We start from the raw sequence: 18,478 nt of genomic DNA, 5'->3' as shown, positions 1-18,478 counted from the left end.
CGCTTTTGCTTCATCCACCATGCAGCCATTTCGTGTTAGAAAGAACACAGGTTATGAATCCGGAATAAAAAGCTTTTGTATGCAGGAATGCAGGGGGACTTTCAAAACCCCATCCTCTTCCTTTGCAATCTCGACATTTTTACGGTATTCCAGTATTTTTCACACTACAATATGTGAAGTATGGTTCTTGAGCATGGGCTATCCGAAAAACGGAGGAAGATTTACTAAATGTTTTCCGGAGGAATTGTCTACGGATTTTTTTGGGTACGAGACTCACTGACCGTATCTCAGACAGTAGACTGTAAGAAAAGTGTGGTTCAATCCCGCTTTCTAGGGCTATAATAAGAGAAATGTTAAAATGGCTAGGGCACGTTCTACGGATGAAGGATGATAGATTACCGAAAGTTGTCCTTTTCGCCCAATCATCAGGGTCAAACAAAAGCAGATCTACCTCTATTGGGGTGGGAGGATGTCGAAAGGAAATATTAATGGAAATGGGAAACTTCCTTAGAGGATATAAACAAGGAGGGGTGATAATAGATTGGGATGGAGGAAGACCGTGCGTAGCTATGTTAGCCTCAGGCGGCTTGGTGCTGCAGTAAGTTGTTATCAGTACAACATATCTTGGCTTCCTTTTTTTTAATTGTACACTTACTATGTTTATAAATTTCACTATAAAATATTTTTACATGTCACATGTTTTGCTATACTCGAGTTTTATGGGCAAGTACACACAGGGAATCAGAATCAAAACTACAGCTAGCTAGGTAAATTGTAAGAAGATCGACCCTCGTCCATGGAAAGTGAAACTAAAGAATTTGAAGTTTAAAAACACTTGACTAAACCGTTTACGGTAATAAACAATCTGTAAAGAACGACAATAGTAACCAAAAGTACGAACAGAAGTTTGAAAATAATTTACACATTAAGTCAGGTTAATAATTGGGTGCAGACTCGTATGTAGATTTTTTTAGGGGACGGGCAATAATAACACAAAATTTGAAATTTTGAATAAGAAATGCCCTGTCACTCAGAAACATATATGATTTTGGGAGAGGGGCAGGCCCCCCGGCTTACGTGTCTTGGTTGATTCCGAATTTATGCAACATTTTAATCTTAAATCTGCTCATCTAAGGTTGTATGAATAAGAAAATTTGATAGTTTCGGAAAAATTGCGAATAGAATCAGCATGCCTGAGAGCCATTAAGTAGAGTTTTCGAGCTACAATCTTAGGTGGAAAAAATACTAAATTTTGCATTTTCAAACCATTCTTGTTAATGAAGCGGTTAGTAAGAAGTGGCCGTTGTCACTAGTTACCGAAGCTTCAAGAAAAGAAGTTAGAAAACAATACAGAAAAAAAGCTGTTCTATATTCTGACTCCAAATATGTAAAATTTATTCAGTTAGTAGTAACTTCATAATTTCATTCTGTAACTTGTACAACTTAGGTAAGAATTCAAAATGATCTATGGGTAGACAGGTAACAATAATCCTCCAGTCAGAAACATATTGATATGCTCTGGGCCTCGTGTAGTTATAGTTTGTGTTTGTGCAGCTAATTTAGCCTACGTTTAACCATTGCAATATCCTCCAGAAGCTTCTCATCATCTTCCCAGATTTCATTGGCGCCAGGACGTCTGGGTAATTTTAAAATAGGGGAAACTCCTTAAAAATGGGTTTCAACTTGATGAAAGCTAGACTATCAAATTCAACAGGCCTGAAAATCCTGATTATAAGTTTTCTCCTTCTTAAATGAAAATCCACAAAATTTCGCAATATTTCTGAGAAGGATGATCTTAGATACGTGTTTAATTGTTGAATTCTTTTGTACATTCCTTTTTTTATCAGGGGTGACGTATTAAAACAGTGGTCATAGAATATCAGGAGAGGTTCTTATAAATGGGATAACAAACCTCTAGTGTTCTTTTTTTGCAGTAGAAGAGAACCCAGTATCACATTTTTAACTATCTATCTGTATCCACTCTTGTGCCAATTAACTTAAAAGTTCAAAGTTTTTTTTTAGCGAAGTAAAAAGCGGAGTTGAAACTTCAAACGAACAGCAAGTTATCGTTTCGCATATAAAACTAGCAAGATATATCCAGACAAAACTAGTTCATATTAACTCGTAATATTTTCCGGTATCTACCGAATTCTAAAAACTTGCGCATTATAGAAAACACGAAATCGACCCCAAAAAACAGGAAGTTCTTTTAGGAGCAGAAAACTCCATAAGTAGCCTTCAGAAAATAAAATACTTATCTTTAAGGCTTTCAATAGTCTTTCATTGGTTATAGTATCGATGTCTTATGGTATACAATTATGGTTTAAAAAAAACTCAAATAAGCTAAATTTTCCGTAAAGTGCTAGTTTTTGTAATTTTACAGACATTACAGAATATCACAAGTCAGTCTGTTTAAGACTGACTTGTCTTAACAGACTCATGACAAAATAACAGTATCAACAGTATCTTAACAGTATCATGAAAAATAGCCCAGTTAGGTAAATGAAACTTTGAGGAACGAATCTAGGTTTTAATTAAATAAAAAAACAAATTTTTTCTTTGAAAGTAAGGAGCAACATTAAAACTTAAGACGAATAGGAATTATATGTGAAAGGAGCCAGCCCCATCTCAATCCATCGATCTCGACGCTAAAGTTTTTGTACTTAAGAAAATTTCTTATCAAACAGTTCGTGGTAACGAACTGTAAGTAAGGAGCGACCCGGCTCAATGGTAACCGAAACTCTAAAAAACGGGATTTTGATACCAATAGATACATCAAAAGAATCAAATTTTAATTATGATTTCAAATATATAAGTTTCATCAAGTTTAATCTTACACATCAAAAGTTACGCGCCTGAGAAAATTAGGCTGATTTTCGAAAAAATTGGGAAAGACCCCCTAAAAGTTATATAACCTTAATGAAAATCACACCATCATATTCAGCGTATCAGAGAACCCTACTGCAGGGATTTCAAGCTCCTATCTACAAAAATGTGGAATTTTATATTTTTTGCCAGAAGAAAGACCACGGATGCGTGTTTATTTGTTTGTTTGTTTGTTGTTTTTTTTTGTTTTTTTTTCCCCAGGGGTGGTCGTATCGACCCAGTGCTGCTAGAATACCGTGGGATGACTCATTGGATCGGAAATTAAAAGTTCTAGTGCCCTTTTTAAGTGACCAAAAAAAATGGAGGGCAACTAGGCCCCCTCCCACGCTCATTTTTTTCCCAAAGTCACCTGATCAAAATTTTGAGATAGCCATTTTGTTCAGCATGGTCGAAAATATGATAAAAATGTCTTTTAGGATGACTTGATCCCCCAAAGTCCCCAGGGGGTGGGCTGAAAGTTATGAACTTTACTCAATTTTAACATATAGTATTGGTTATTGGGAAGTATACAGACTTTTTCAGAGGAGATTTTTTCTGGTAGGTGGGGGAAGGAGAGGGTCGGGGGCTATATGGAAGGATCTTTCCATGAAGGAAGTTTTCATGGGGGAAGGGACATTGCTATGAAGGGGGCGCCGGATTTCCCAGCATTATTAAAGAAAAAGATCAGGAATTAAATAAAAAAGAACAAGTTTTTCAACTGATCAACTGATTGTGATTAAGAGGTCATTTTTAAAGAACTGGAAAAAAAATTTGAACTATAGTTTAAAGAGCAGGGTATTGACTAGGGGCGAACCCCCTAATATACGTGTTAAAAATTTATGAATATAGAAGTTCGTTACGTAAGTTAATTCTAAGTTACGTATATTTATTACTAATAAAAACGTTCGTAAATAAAATTAAACAAGTTTCGAAAAAGCCATTTAACCAAATATAATATGCAAATTTTGTTTTAATTATTCATGTACGGTGAGCCAAAATCAAAACCTGCATTAATTCAAAAACGTTCAAAAATTAAATAAAAAAAACAAGTTTTTTAACTGAAAGTAAGGAACGACGTTAAAACTTAAAACGAACAGAAATTATTCCGTATATGAAGGGGCTGTCCCCCTCCTCAACGCCTCGCTCTTTACGCTAAAGTTTGACTTTCTCACAACTCTATTTTTTTAAACAATAAAAAAACTTTAGCGTAAAGAGCGAGGCGTTGAGGAGGGGGACAGCCCCCTTCATATACGGAATAATTTCTGTTCGTTTTAAGTTTTAACGTCGTTCCTTACTTTCAGTTAAAAAAACTTGTTTTTTTTATTTATTTCAATTAAAAGGCCGTCGTGTTTCAAAAGTCGTTTTTCAAGAACTGATACAAAAAGTTGAATTCTAGCGCAGAAAGTAAAGGATTGAGGAGGGGGCTTACCATTCATATACGGAATAATTTATGTTCGATTTAAGTTTTAATGTAGCTCTTTAATTTTAGTTGAAAATTTTCTCTTTACTTAAATGTCTGTTCATTTTTTTAAATATGGCTCGAAAATCTGTCGATGCTCGCTTGCCTAGCGAATCATATTTGTCAATTCGGCAAAAGAAGCCAAATTATAAGGAATTGCTTGATTTGATTGATATATGCCCTAACAACCTCACTGGGCATGTACTTGATTAGAACTGTTGAAACTTAAATATGGAAAAACCGACCATAAGCAGTTGCCTGATGCTTAGTGATAAACATTATTTTTTGAGTTGAATGGTAGAGCAGCCGGACTAGAGCTGAATATTTTGCACTCTAGAAAATAGCTTTGGAGTAAATCTTTCAAAGTCCAAATAATAAATTATATCTTCTAAGATTCTAAGAGTCTCGATCAGAATTAGATCTTCCGAAGTTCTAGAGGCTGCATTCAGAGCTTGCGACCCATCTAATTTTTTCCCAATTTTTCATCTTTGGAAACCCCAAGAATAAATTAGGTCTTCTAAGATTCTAAACTAGGTTTATATATATATATATATATATATATATATATATATATATATATATATATATATATAGTCAGTAGGCCCTTTCTAATCTTCTAGCCTAATATAAACAAATGACCAAGTATTCTACTCACAAATTAAAGGAGAACTATCCTGAACTCCTATCACGCGACCTAGCTTTTCCCTTCGGCCTATCTCCACGATTATAAAATACGAATGTAATAGACAACTTCGAATTCCCTAGAATTTTGAAGGCGGTGCAAATTTCAAGAGAAAGTTCTTGCGCTAAAGTGACGGCCAAGCTGACAAGAGAGAGATATAAGAGGGATATTAGCACTTTGTCATAGCTAGCACAGAGCATAGAAATTTGAAAATGGTACTAGAGTCGAAAAGAAAAATCACCAATGGCATCTTGTGTTTTGCGATGTTGCTCCTTTTGGTAGCCTATCCTAAAATGCGGCTAATTGGTAATTAAATTCAATTTTTGGCAGTTGCAGGCGCCAAATTAAAAAGAAATCAAGAAACATAAATGTAGGCAAAAATCATCAAAATTAAGCTAAAAACATTGCACCAAACAGTTTAAGAAGGTATAATACGGAATGATTTTTTTTTTTTTAATTTTAAGTTTTAATGTTTTTCTTTACTTTTATTTGAGAAACTTTTTCTGATGTATTTTCTTGTCGTTAAAAAGAATACTGTGAAATGTGTCCCCTCCCTTTGTGTAAGCCCCCTCCCGCCAAGAAAATTCCTGAATGGAAAATTACACCAGAGAAAATTTCCTGCGGGCCATTCCCGCTTGAAGATTCTCTTTGCTTTCAATTGATTTTTTTTTAATATTAGTTTTTTATCGTTTTTCAAATCAGGACTGAAATCCCTCGCCCCTACGGCTAACTGAAGCATTAACGAACTGAATGGGATAACTGTTTCCAAAATGTGGCCAACTTTTACCTCCCCAGAAATCCCGTTGGATTGTTGTTTTCAGCAATTTTTCCTTTGTTTTTGCCAAAGAAAATATTCTATTTCTATGGAAATAATTATATATGAAAATATTCATGTATCCCTCTATAGGCATTTATCTTAAAGCATCATTTAAATAAGTTGAATCACTTGATTTTTCATGAAATAATGTACAGTGGTGTGTAAACTGAAAAAAACCGAAATATAAATTGGATGTTAATCATTTTGAGCCTGCTAATTATAAAACTGAGGCTAATATTGTTACTTAGACATCGAAAATAAAAATTCATTAACTATACATTTCAAAATAGTGGACATATTGTATTCACTTTCCTTGAATTCTGTTCATGAAATAATGTATCTGTGCTACCAGACAAATTGGATGCAATTAAACCCCAGTGATTAAGTTCAATAGTAGTAGTATGTAAAAAGTCGCAGTTACAGTCATAAATAGTTAAAGTGACAGCAGCATGGGTAGTATCATTGGCAGTAGCATATACACAGTGCTTTTTGTTTAGTTCAAAATCTCTTGTAAGTTTCAACTTAATATTCTAAGCCGTTCATTAGATATTGCTGATACGCCCTTTTAACAATCTGTGTAGTTAAACTGTCCTATCAACAATTGCGCGTTCTCCCTAAAATTCATATGCGTTTGTCCCCGATCCCCTTAATAAATTTTAAATATTCCATTAAAAATATGACATAACCAAAGACAAAACATGCAGGAGGAACTCATAAAAATTTCAATATATCATGAAATCACTTATGAATTATAGATTGAGTACATCAATTAGTTATGAGAACAATCAGGTTAAAATTTGAATATAATTTGATAAACTGCCTCTTATTTAAGTAAGTCTCTATTGGAATATTGTATTGGAAGCAATAATTTTTCGTCCTTTTACTGGAACACTTCTGTAAATTGTTATCTTCATTGTTTGTTTGATTTTTTCTTCAGTTTTGAAACCAAAGTCCTATCCAAGGCCGTACCCAGGGGGTGGGGGGGTTTACCCGGTTTGAACCCCCCCCCCCCCCCCCGAAATTTTTGACCGAGTCGAAAATTAGTAAAACCTAGGTAAAAATCAGTAAAATTAGTTGAAAACTGAATAAAAAATTAGTAATCCCCCCCCCAAAAAAATCCTGGATCCGCCCTTGGTCCTATCTACCTACTTTTGATCTCTCTTCAATCCATTGGTGGATCCAGGTTTTTTTTTGGTTGGGGGGGGGAAATACTTGATCCGATAAAATTGCGTTAATTAAGTAAATTACACTGCTTTAGACTATATTACGGGGGCCTGCACCCCCTCACCCCTCCCCTGGATCCGCCACTACTTCAATCTATTTGAATACTGTGTAATGATCCATCAAAATGCTTAATGAAAAAGTGTTGTCTAAACATTTTAAACTTTGAATTGCATTTTTTTTAGTGAAATTCTACAAGAGCAATATTTTTTTATTCGTTTGAACTTTCAACTTCGATCTTTACTTCTGTAAGAATAATACTGTTTTTTATTTGTCTTTTAATTAATAACACTGAAGAGGAATGCTGGGAATCAAGTATAGACAACGTTCACTTCCTATAAGTAACGAATGATTTTCAGTCTGAACAAGCTCAGAGCCGTTCCTATGACAACCGGGGCAGTTGCCCCGGGTGCTTTGGCTCGGGGGGGCTGCCCATTCTGATCCAATTTTTTACTTTAATTCGGCTTTCTTTGTTTATATTTGAGTCGGGAGGAGAGGGGGTAATTAATTTTTCCCCGGGCACCACCAACCCTAGGAACGGCTCAAAACAAACTGCATTGGGATGCTCTAACTCCAGCAAGGATGTCGCCAGAATACTTTTCCTTAAAGGTAGAAAATTCTATAGGAACGAGGCAAATTTCATAATATGCGTGATGACAATAAATCAAATAACTCTAAATTGTCAATGGGTAGTAGGCTAATATCTTCATTAAAACGAAAACAACTTGGTTCTAAACAGACCCAAGGACAAATGGGGGAAAGGCACAGGAACTTAGGTCTAAGAAAAACATTTTATTATCTTCCGCGCCACAGAATGAGGCCTTTCTAATCATGTGTGATTTCTAGTGTAAACTTAATCGAGTAACTGAAAATGAAATTTAGCCGGAGCTCTTGGTCTACAAGTTTAAGACTATTTCTGAAAACATTGTTTTCTATAAGATCCCAAGAGCATTTTTATCGTCTATATCTTTAGAAATGAAAGTTGTTTCATCAAGCAAGATCTCCTCATCAGCATTTCCTTTCTAACTTTACTGTAGCGTAAACTGCCAATCTGCTATAAAAACAAAACAATATCACTAGAAAGCTTTCAAATAAAAAAATCTATTGAACAATAGCCCAGCTTTGGATTTAAAAGTCGACATAGACCAGTTCATGGTAAGAGGGGGTGAAAAGGACATTGGCTAAATTTTCTAGTCAAGATTGTTACACTCCCTTCACCCTTCCCCCCTTAAAGATGTTTCTCATTTACCAGCTCTCTCTATTTTTATACGCCATTGTTCCCTTCAGCAGGCTTTTAATTATTTTGGATAGAAGATTCAGCTAGACACATGACGATAATTAAGATCATTGAATTGCTGAAAAACTGAGTGTCATTAATTCCGTCTCTGAAAGAAAAAAGAAATTCAGACCAGAGAAATCTAAAATTAAACTCGAAATTTGAATCATTTTCAAACTAAATCATGCATATTTTGAGAATCAATTTTTACAGAGGATCAAATTAATTTTTTGACAATTTTAAAGTAATCGTACCCACTCCAAAACAGCCGTAGTTGTGTTCCTGTGATCCAAACCTTGGCCGAGAAGTATTAGTAGATAATGAAGTGCTTTCAAAATCTTTCATTTCCTTCATTTTAACAGTAAAGCAGATCCCCTTAGATTTGTTTTCATTTATTATTCTCAGCTTTTTTCACAGAGTTATTTTAATACACACTTATATATCCTTCTAGCAATTATACATTTAAACCGAATATGAGGGATTCCATTTCAATTACTACAATAAAGTGTAAGAAAATCTATTTTTACACCTCAGAATGACCGCGAACAATGTCTGATGAGGAAATTAACTTAAAAATTTTCTCTAGGGATGGGGGTAAGGGCTAAATTTCTCTATAGGATAGATATTATTAGATATTTACTATCAATTTATCAAAAAAACACAATACGTTATATAAAAAAACTTAAGAGCCACATAAAAGACAAACGTACTGTGGGTGGCTCTATCTTCTAACCATTTTTTAACATAAAAAATATCCAATAAATAACAACACAAAAACTAATTTATAGGTGACAACTTTACGCTGCAAGTAATTTTTCAGATAATTATTTGCATGGCAGCTTTACGCTGGCCCCAATATCAAAGGGCAGCACAGCCAGCTCGGGTATAGTAACCTAACACGAGTCGAGAAAACTTTCCTCTGTCATCAGTGTAACTATTTTCATTATTAACATTCAATACCAGACAATTCCTTTGCTTAAAATTCAATTCGTTATTTACATACAACTGAGAATGACTAATATATGATGTTTGTGTTTCCGTCCCGAAAAGGATTTATGGATTAAGGACTAATGTACAAAAAGTTGGGATAATATTTAAACACAAAAAACGACGCAAAATATACTCGATATGAACACAAAATATTGTTACGCATTGATTTTTCAAGCTTTAGCAATTTGAAAAAGACTCACGATTCCACCCTGATGAAATTCCAGACACGTCAATTTGTCATTTAAACACTTAGTCTTTCAACACGTTTTTCTTTTTTTTTCTCACTTTCTACTTTTGTTCTACTTGTATTATAATTTTAGTAACGGTTTTCTTGCGGATTCAACAGATCTAAACTTCAACAAATAGATATTTAACAAAGAACATTACAAAACACACAGAAAAAGTTTGTTTGGGTTGAACTATCTTATCCAGGTTACAGCGATAGCTGCAACTTCGTTAAGAGCAAACCGCAGCCCATAGTAACCAAACGTTAAAAAATTCATGAAAAAAACAAACTGTCTATTGAGAAAAAATTCATTTATAGCTGATTCAGAAATGGTAACTATAATTTCGAATAATCTTAAAAGTAAAATATTATTCGAAAAAAATTTACAGGAATTCTGAAAAAAGGCCTGAAACCCTTTGAAAAAGCCGTTGGATCGAAACAAAAAGTAAACCGTTGGAATCTTCATTGTTGAAAACCCAGTAACAGATACTTACAGACCCCTCCTCCTCCTCCTCGAACAAAAAGGAAAATACTTTTTTGCACGGGTATCACTGATTAGCGGTCTTTTTTTACTTTTTTAACATCGAGTGGGGGCTTGGAAAATCATAAAGAGCTGGTTAAGGACTCATCTAAAAGCTAATTTATATATCTAATCACTTAACAAGGCCGTATCCAGGGGGGGGGGGGTTACCCGGTTTGAACCCCCCCCCCGAAATTTTTGACCGACTCGAAAATAAGTCAAAAATTAGTAAAACCTAGGTAAAAATCAGTAAAATTAGTCGAAAACTGAGTCAAAAATTAGTAAACCCCCCCCCAAAAGTCAAAAATTAGTAAAACCCCCCTGAACAAAAATCCTGGATACGGCCCTGTCGCTTACTATAAATTCTACTTGATAATACCATTGTAACAAAATGTACCCTGTGGGTGCCATATCAGGAATGGAAAGTCCAGAATTGTAAGTTTCAACTTAATATTCTAAGCCTTTAATTAGATATTGCTGATACGCCCTTTTAACAATCTGTGTAGTTAAACTGTCCTATCAACAATTGCGCGTTCTCCCTAAAATTCATATGCGTTTGTCCCCGATCCCCTTAATAAATTTTAAATAGTCCATTAAAAATATGACACTACAAAAGACAAAACTTGCAGGAGGAACTCATAAAAATTTTAATATATAATGAAATCACTTATGAATTATAGATTGAGTACATCAATTAGTTATGAGAACAATCAGGTTAAAATTTGAATATGATTTGATAAACTGCCTTTTATTTAAGTAAGTCTCTCTTGGAATATTGTATTGGAAGCAATAATTTTTCGTCCTTTTACTGGAACACTTATGTAAATTGTTATCTTCATTGTTTGTTTGATTTGTTCTGCAATTTTGAAACCAAAGGCCTATCCAAGGCCGTATCCAGGGGGGGGTTTACCCGGTTTGAACCCCTCCCCCCCCCCGAAATTTTTTACCGAGTCGAAAATTAGTAAAACCTAGCTAAAAATCAGTAAAATTAGTTGAAAAATGAATAAAAAATTAGTCATCCCCCCCCCCGAAAAAAAAAACTGGAGCCGCACCGGGTCCTAAAGATCTAATTTTTATATGAATGAATTCAATGGTTTTATCATGTTTTTTTTCAGGGGCTGGGGGGGGGAAGAATTTTGCCGCGAACATTGATTTAATTATTTAAATTAACATTCTTTATACTATATTACGGTGACGTGCACCCCCTCATCCCTCCCCTGGATCCGCCAGTACTTCAATCTATTTGAATACTGTGTAATGATCCATCAAAAATCTTAAATGCTTAATGAAAAAGTGTTGTCTAAACATTTTAAACTTTGAAATGTATTTTTTTTTTTAGTGAAATTCTACAAGAGGGCCATTTGGCTATCATGAAAAATAGCCAGTTAGGTAAATGAAACTTTGAGGGACGAATCTAGGTTTTGATTAAATAAAAAAAACAAATTTTTTATTTGAAAGTAAGGAGCAACATTAAAACTTAAGACGAATAGGAATTATTTCCCACCTTATGTGAAAGGAGCCAGCCCCATCTCAATCCATCGATCTCGACGCTAAAGTTTTTGTACTTAAGAAAATTTCTTATTTCAATTAAAAGGCCGTCGTGTTTCAAAAGTCGTTTTTCAAGAACTGATACAAAAAGTTGAATTCTAGCGCAGAGACTAAAGGATTGAGGAGGGGGCTTACCATTCATATACGGAATAATTTATGTTCGATTTAAGTTTTAATGTAGCTCTTTAATTTTAGTTGAAAATTTTCTCTTTACTTAAATGTCTGTTCATTTTTTTAAATATGGCTCGAAAATCTGTCGATCATATTCCAGACCCTGAGAGCTACGGTATACATATTGTAGACCGTCAAAACATAAGTCTCGACGAGTCTATTAATCAGCTCACCAGATACATGCTGAACTTTACTCTTTTGACAGAAAGACAAAGAGTAATTCAACGAAACCGAACTGAACGTCTCAGTGAAATACTTGACTGGGGGACTCGAAAATCTGCCCCCGGTCTCAGCGTAAAATAAACGCCCCTCCGCTCGTTCCCAAGAGAATTCCCTACAACTAATATTATCCAAAAAACAAAAAAATCGTGCGAAGTTTCCCCTTTAAGATTCTCTTTACTTTCATTTGAAATAAAACTTTTTTGAATGTTGATTTCTGGTTGACTTTTCAAATTCGAACTGGAATCCCCCAGCCCTACGACTAATTCTGCTTAGACTTAAAACTCTGAGCAAATACTTAGGACAGGATCCACAAGTGTTGTGGTACTGGTGCATTATATGGTCACTTCTAAAAATTCAAGTTTGGTTAATTCTAATGAAATAAAATAGGATGAATATATAATAGCTTATAAGCGAATTTGGGCAATGTATTTGCACATTAGGGGGATGGGAGGTAAAGCATAGTATATATTAAATACATAACCTAACCTAGGCATCTTCCCCCCCCCCTTAAAACCCCAAAAATAACTGTTTAAATATCGTAAACGCGATGAAAACCACGCTTTGTATTGCATTTCTTTTGCAATTAACCCGTCTGGCGGGTTTTTCGTGACTGGTTTCCATGTAAAATATATAAAAGTGACCATATAACCCACCAGTACTAAAGTTGTTAAACTTCTGTGTTTCATCAAGCCCTCCGCACATGGGAGGAAGGTCACTAGATACTTGTCTAAAATATAAAACACACTCGAGAACTTGTATTGCGTATACCCCGTTTTCACGCTGTCTATACAAAACAATAACCTTTGGCTCATTGAGAAACGGCATTATAACTTTTTTTTATTAAATATTTATGTTGTATTTTGGCTAGGTTACGCGGTCTGGGAGGCTCCTCCTCCATAATTCTTTGTGGTAGTTTTCATAATTTTTTTACTAAAGCATTTTATTTTCATCATATTTTGTTTAGTTTCCCTAGCATTCGCCAAACTTCACTTCTCTAGTGTATTTATATAATAGACAAGTACCGGTCACTACACAGTTTTTCGATACCTTTGAATGAACTGGCAATCTCACAATTTTCAATTAACAGCAATTTAACCCTCTATCAGACAAAATCAAACATTGGTGACGGACAATAAACGAAAAAAAAAGAACAAAAAATAAACACGCCAGTCCGTGAATTTTCTTCTGGAAATGAAACCCCACCTTCCGCATTTTGCAGGTAGCACCTTTAGTAATGCGCTGAGTTTCAAAGTATGATTTTAAAAATCAAGATCACAAGCCTTTTTGGGGATGGCAGTGAGTAATGGGTTCAAATGATGCTGGGACTGTTTAAAACAATGCAAAATATATTACATTTTGAATCAACCCCAGAGACTTTTTTAGGGATAGGGAAGGGGGCAAGTGCATAAAATATTGTTGAATGTACGCACAAGACTTTTTCATTGTATTTTTTACTCGCTGTTGGATTATTGTTTTGAACTATTTGTTTGTTTTTCCCAGGCCCTGTGGCTAAAACAGTAACAAGTAGTTCAAGTCGCAAAGAGTCGTAAATAGTCATAGTTTTATATAGTTGTAGTGGCAGCAGCAGAGATAGTAGTAGTAATATTAGCTGTGATAGTAATGGCAGTTGCATGCAAATTCAATATCAGTACAAGTTTCAAATTTATGCTCTAAGCCGGTCACGAAATGTTGCTGATACGCATTTTTGACAACCAGGATGCACACTTTGTGTTTTTATATAGCTAGACTTCCTTTTCAATATTTCCCACTCCCCCTAGAATTGTATATACATCTTGCCTCAATCCCTCAATACATTTGGTATATTTTCTTTAAACATTACCAAAGCCAAAACAGGAGAAGCTCATGGAATTTATTAGGCATCATGAAATCACTTATGAATTATGAATTGAGCACATCAATTAGTTATGACAATAATCAGGTCAAAATATGAATTTAAATTTTATATAACTTGATAACCTGCCTTTAATTTAAGTCAGTCTTCATTGGAATATTGAATTGGAATCATTAAATTTTTCGTCTTTTTACTGAAACACTAAGGTAAATTGTTGTTCTTCAGTTTGTAGTTTCGTATAGTGTCTTTTCGAAGTTTTGAAACCACGGTCCGATCTATCTACTCTTAGTCTCTGTTCAGTATTGTGAAGTAATCCATCATAAATACTAAATGAAGTATATCCTTCAAAAATAGAGTTACATCTCAAGAAAAGAACAAATGGAGGGTTTTATAGTTCTTTGCTAAATCTTGTTTACAAATATATTTAACTTCTTAAATATGAAAAAAAATATTTTTTTCTATCCTTATTTGTAATATTTCAAAGATTCATAAACTATTTCTTGAATTAAAAAAATATGGATGTGAAATGGATAAAACTACCCAAAATTAAGGTAAACATTTTAGGGTTTACCTGGAGTAGGGAGTTTACTAACAAAATGAAAAAGTTTACCACCCTTGGACTTTTTCTGACAGTCTCAAAACAGGATATGTTTTCTTTCATAATTACGACCAATTTACGAGTCCGCAAATTTTATTTTTTTTGGGGGGGGCAAACTGGGTGTCCCATTTGTATTGTAAAATAAATTGGATGTCAACATGATCACATTAATATGCTGTCTAGTACAAATCAGGGGCTCTCTACAAGATTAAGAAGGGAAGAATGCCTCATATCTCTTTCACTGTGTCTATTCGTTTTTCCACACATACTATCTCCTGTGTCCCTGGATTTGCCGATGATCTGGATTTTCATTAGCTAGGATGTGGAGTCAGACATGTTTTTCTCGGGATGTGGGGGAGATTATATTTCTGTTTGCCCAGGGGCGGATCCAATATGTTTTTAGGGGGTGTAAAATAAGTTGATCCGATAAACTTGCGTTAATTAGGTAAATTAAACTACTTCAGACTACGTTAGGGGGGCGCACCCCTTGTCTCCCTGGATCCGCCAATGTGTTTGCCAAAGGGTAGTTTTAGGTTATGCGGAAGAATCTGGGGGTGTATTTATTGTCCTTTAATGATCGGACACAATTTTGTTATGTCAAAGTTTTAAGGGCACGTTAAACAAAATCCACAAAACTATGCGCATCCAGGTTGTGAAAAGAGCGTATATGCAATATCTTTGGAATTCCCAAGGATGTTGCTCTAGAGCTTTTAGTACATATGAATTAGGATGTACATTTGCTGCAACCCAGTGAAGAGCGAACCACAGCCTACAGTAACCAAAAGTTAAAAGAAATGTTTTTAAAATAGAAACTACCTGATGAGAAGAGATGGTCATTTGACACTTAATCAGGAATGGTAGCTACTGTTTCGGTTAATCTTAAAAGTAAAAGTTTATTGCGAAATTAGATTTATGGTATTTTTCGATGAAGAAATGCCTCGAAAATGACGATGGATCGAAATAAAAAGTGCACCAATGGAATCAGCATAGTCGAAAACCTTTATTAGAGTAATTACAATCCTCCACCTTGAACAACAAGGAAAATGACTTTTGCATTGTAGCACTGATGTCTTTTTTTCTTTTTTTTTTATAGAAGGGCTAGAAGAATATCATAGAGTGATGATTAATAGCTCATTCAAATTAAAATTTGATAGTGCCCTTTTCAAATGACCAAAAAGATTGGAGGGCAGCTAGCGTCCTCCTCCAAAGTCGTCCAATAAAAATTGTGAGATAGCCATTTTATCCAAAATAGTTCAAAGATTCTGTAACTGTGGACTTGGTGATGATATGACCCTCCATATTTCCTGGGGAAAGGGCTGTATGCAGTATCGGTATCGGGTGTATCAAAAATGTTCAAAAATTAAATAAAAAAACAAATTTTTTTAACTGAAAGTAAGGAGTGACATTAAAACGAACAGTAATTATTCCGTATATGAAAGGGGCTGTCCCCTCCTCAACGCGTTGCTCTTTACGCTAAAGTTTGACTTTCTCACAACTCTATTTTTTTAAACAATAAAAACTTTAGTGTAAAGAGTGAGGCGTTGAGGAGGGGACAGCTCTTTTCATGTACGGAATAATTTCTGTTCTTTTTAAGTTTTAATGTCGCTCCTTACTTTCATTTAAAAAAACCTGTTTTTTTTAATTTAATTTGTTGAATAAAACAAACATACTTTGTCAATTGAAAGTAAGGAGCAACATTAAAACTTAAAAGCGAACAGAAATTACTGCGTATAAAAAAGGGACCCTCCTCAACATCTCACTCATTACGCTAAATTTTTTTATTACTTAAAAAAACGTCTTGTTCTAATTAAACGGCCAGTGTATTTCAAGAGTCTCTCTTAAATAATTGGGCAAAACTCAAACTTTAGTGGAAAGAATGGGGCTTTGAGGAGGGGATAACTCCTTTTATATGCGTATTAATTTCTATTCGTTTTAAGTTTTAATTTAGCTCCTTACTTTCAGTTGAAAAAAACATGTCGTTTTTTAAATAATTCCATGAAATCTGGCTTCACCTCCATGGATAAATACCCTCCCCATTGAAATATCCTCAAGAAAATTAAATCCCGGTGAAAGTTTACCCCGGATAATTAGTGTTGAGCACTCTGAGCGTAAAACTGAGACCGAAAGGTGAAAGCAAGATATATAAAAAGAATTTTGTATTAGAAGCCAGGCAAAGTCCCCCAGTGTAGGATTTACCCTGGCAATTTTACTCCCTGGAAACCTCCCTCCCCGTGGAAAAAACCTCAGCAGAAAATGTGTCCCTCCCCCACCCGAAACTTGATGGTTACGTGTTTCTATTTTTGCCTTCAAACATGTTTATAGAGGAGCTTTTAAAGAGATATTTTGACCGGAGGGAGGGGATTTTCTGGTGTTAGTTCAAAAACCGTTCAAATTAAATAAAAAATTAAACTGGGAGTAAGGAGCAACATTAAAACGAATAGAAATTATTGTGTATATAAGGGAGCTAAAACAAACTAATCTACAACGCTACAACAAGAACAATCTAATCTACAACTTTTTTCATGGTCTTATACCTGCTGTGATAGAGTAAAGTTCAGTATGCAATTAGAATTATCTTGAAATTTAAACATAAAAAGAAATATTATTTTAATAGCCTCAATGTCATTGAACACCACACAAAAATAATGGATAGATTTACCAGGTAAAATCTTGGTCTCACCAGCTATGTGTGTGACATGAAGTGACAAAAATTTTGTAGCCCCAATTTTGTTTGCAGTGATTTCTGTTTCTTTAGTTTGCCAAGTTTGGACTTTTTTCTTTACAGCGGTTCCTGTTATGTCTTATGCTTGTTTTAATACCATTAAAAACCTTTTCCGAGTTTTAGTTTCTTAAAAGGATAAATGGCTCATTGGTGAATTGTCCCAGCACCACAGGGAGCTCTTAAGTCCAATAAAAGTAAAAATTAAAAAAAGAAACAGTTTTTCCCAATTTTTTTTTCGAAAATTAGGTACTCACAAAGAGAGTAGGCTTCTGATTTTGACTTTTCTAATATAGCCTTTTACCTGATTTCCATTTTTTCAATTCTTTATTTGACCAACACACTAAAATTCAAATAGTTTCAGATTTTTAATATTTGAAAACAATGGTTACATTAAAGGCCGATAATACGCAAACTGTTTATTAACAAGATTCAACAAAAAATAAATCTGTTTTCACGCTAATCATTTTCGGCTTAAAAAGGTCTGGAGGGCCTATCAAATAGTGCTGTAATTAAAGGTTTAATCGATCAAAACATCGATGGAAAAATTTTTGTCCAAGAACAACAGTAAATCGTTAAATTCAACGGCTCGAATTTTTTTTTTTCAAAGACTCAGTTTTGAACCCCCCCCCCCCCAAAAAAAAAAGAATCTTCGAAAAGCTCGTTGATTTATAAATTTTCCGTAAATAGTGTAAAAGCCTCATTTTTTCGCTCTTTTTACTAACCATTTTTATAAAACCTATAAATATTATAAAATCTAATGCCCCTTTATCAAAGGAAGTTCTATGTTTTCATTATTTAATTAATTTTATTTATCTGTTAATTTGTTTGTTTTGGTTTTTATTTATTTTACTTATATTATTTTTTCCTATTTTATTTATATTATTATATATACTTGTCCTAGCTTCAGTAATTTTTGATTGACAGAATCAATAATTTATTCCTTATTTTTATATTCTTTTTCATTTTGCAGGTGCCACAATTCAAAGCAACATGGATCCAGTCAGCTCAACTCAAAATTAAACCACACCAGAACATATCAAGGAGAACTGCCAACATCCTTTAAATGTATAGTCTCCTGTTTGGACCTTTGAATGTGCATGTGAAGTGGCTAACAAAGTCGGAGGACTATATACAGTCATCCGCTCCAAAACCGGTCATTCTGTTGAAATGATGAAAGACAAATATGTCCTTCTTGGCCCTTATAAAGGAAAGTCTTCTACAGAAGAAATAGACGAGTTTGAGTTTTCTCCTGGTCCTCTTTACGATGCTGTTTGCAAGATGCGTGATGCAGGGCTTCTAGTTCACACTG

At 34.4% G+C, this 18,478-nt stretch overlaps 1 protein-coding gene across 2 annotated transcripts in view; it reads right to left on the bottom strand.

The window, feature by feature from the left end:
* LOC148952478 (FMRFamide receptor-like) overlaps positions 1-5,110 on the bottom strand; it is a 212,991-nt gene extending 207,881 nt beyond the window's left edge. Inside the window, exon 1 of one of the 2 annotated variants that reach the window (XM_089089908.1) lies at positions 4,980-5,110. The gene's annotated coding sequence lies outside the window, so the exon portion shown is untranslated. The remainder of the gene's footprint in view (positions 1-4,979) is intronic. The other variant, XM_089089909.1, reaches the window with a different exon arrangement.
* Positions 5,111-18,478: the final 13,368 nt, after the last annotated feature.

This window comes from Artemia sp. Qi Xiang Cuo, chromosome 5 (assembly GCF_049724085.1).
Source record: "Artemia sp. Qi Xiang Cuo chromosome 5, ASM4972408v1, whole genome shotgun sequence".
Classification (NCBI taxonomy): Eukaryota; Metazoa; Arthropoda; class Branchiopoda; order Anostraca; family Artemiidae; genus Artemia; species Artemia sp. Qi Xiang Cuo.
Note: the sequence above shows the minus strand (reverse complement) of the source record. Positions and strands in the feature narration are given on the sequence as shown.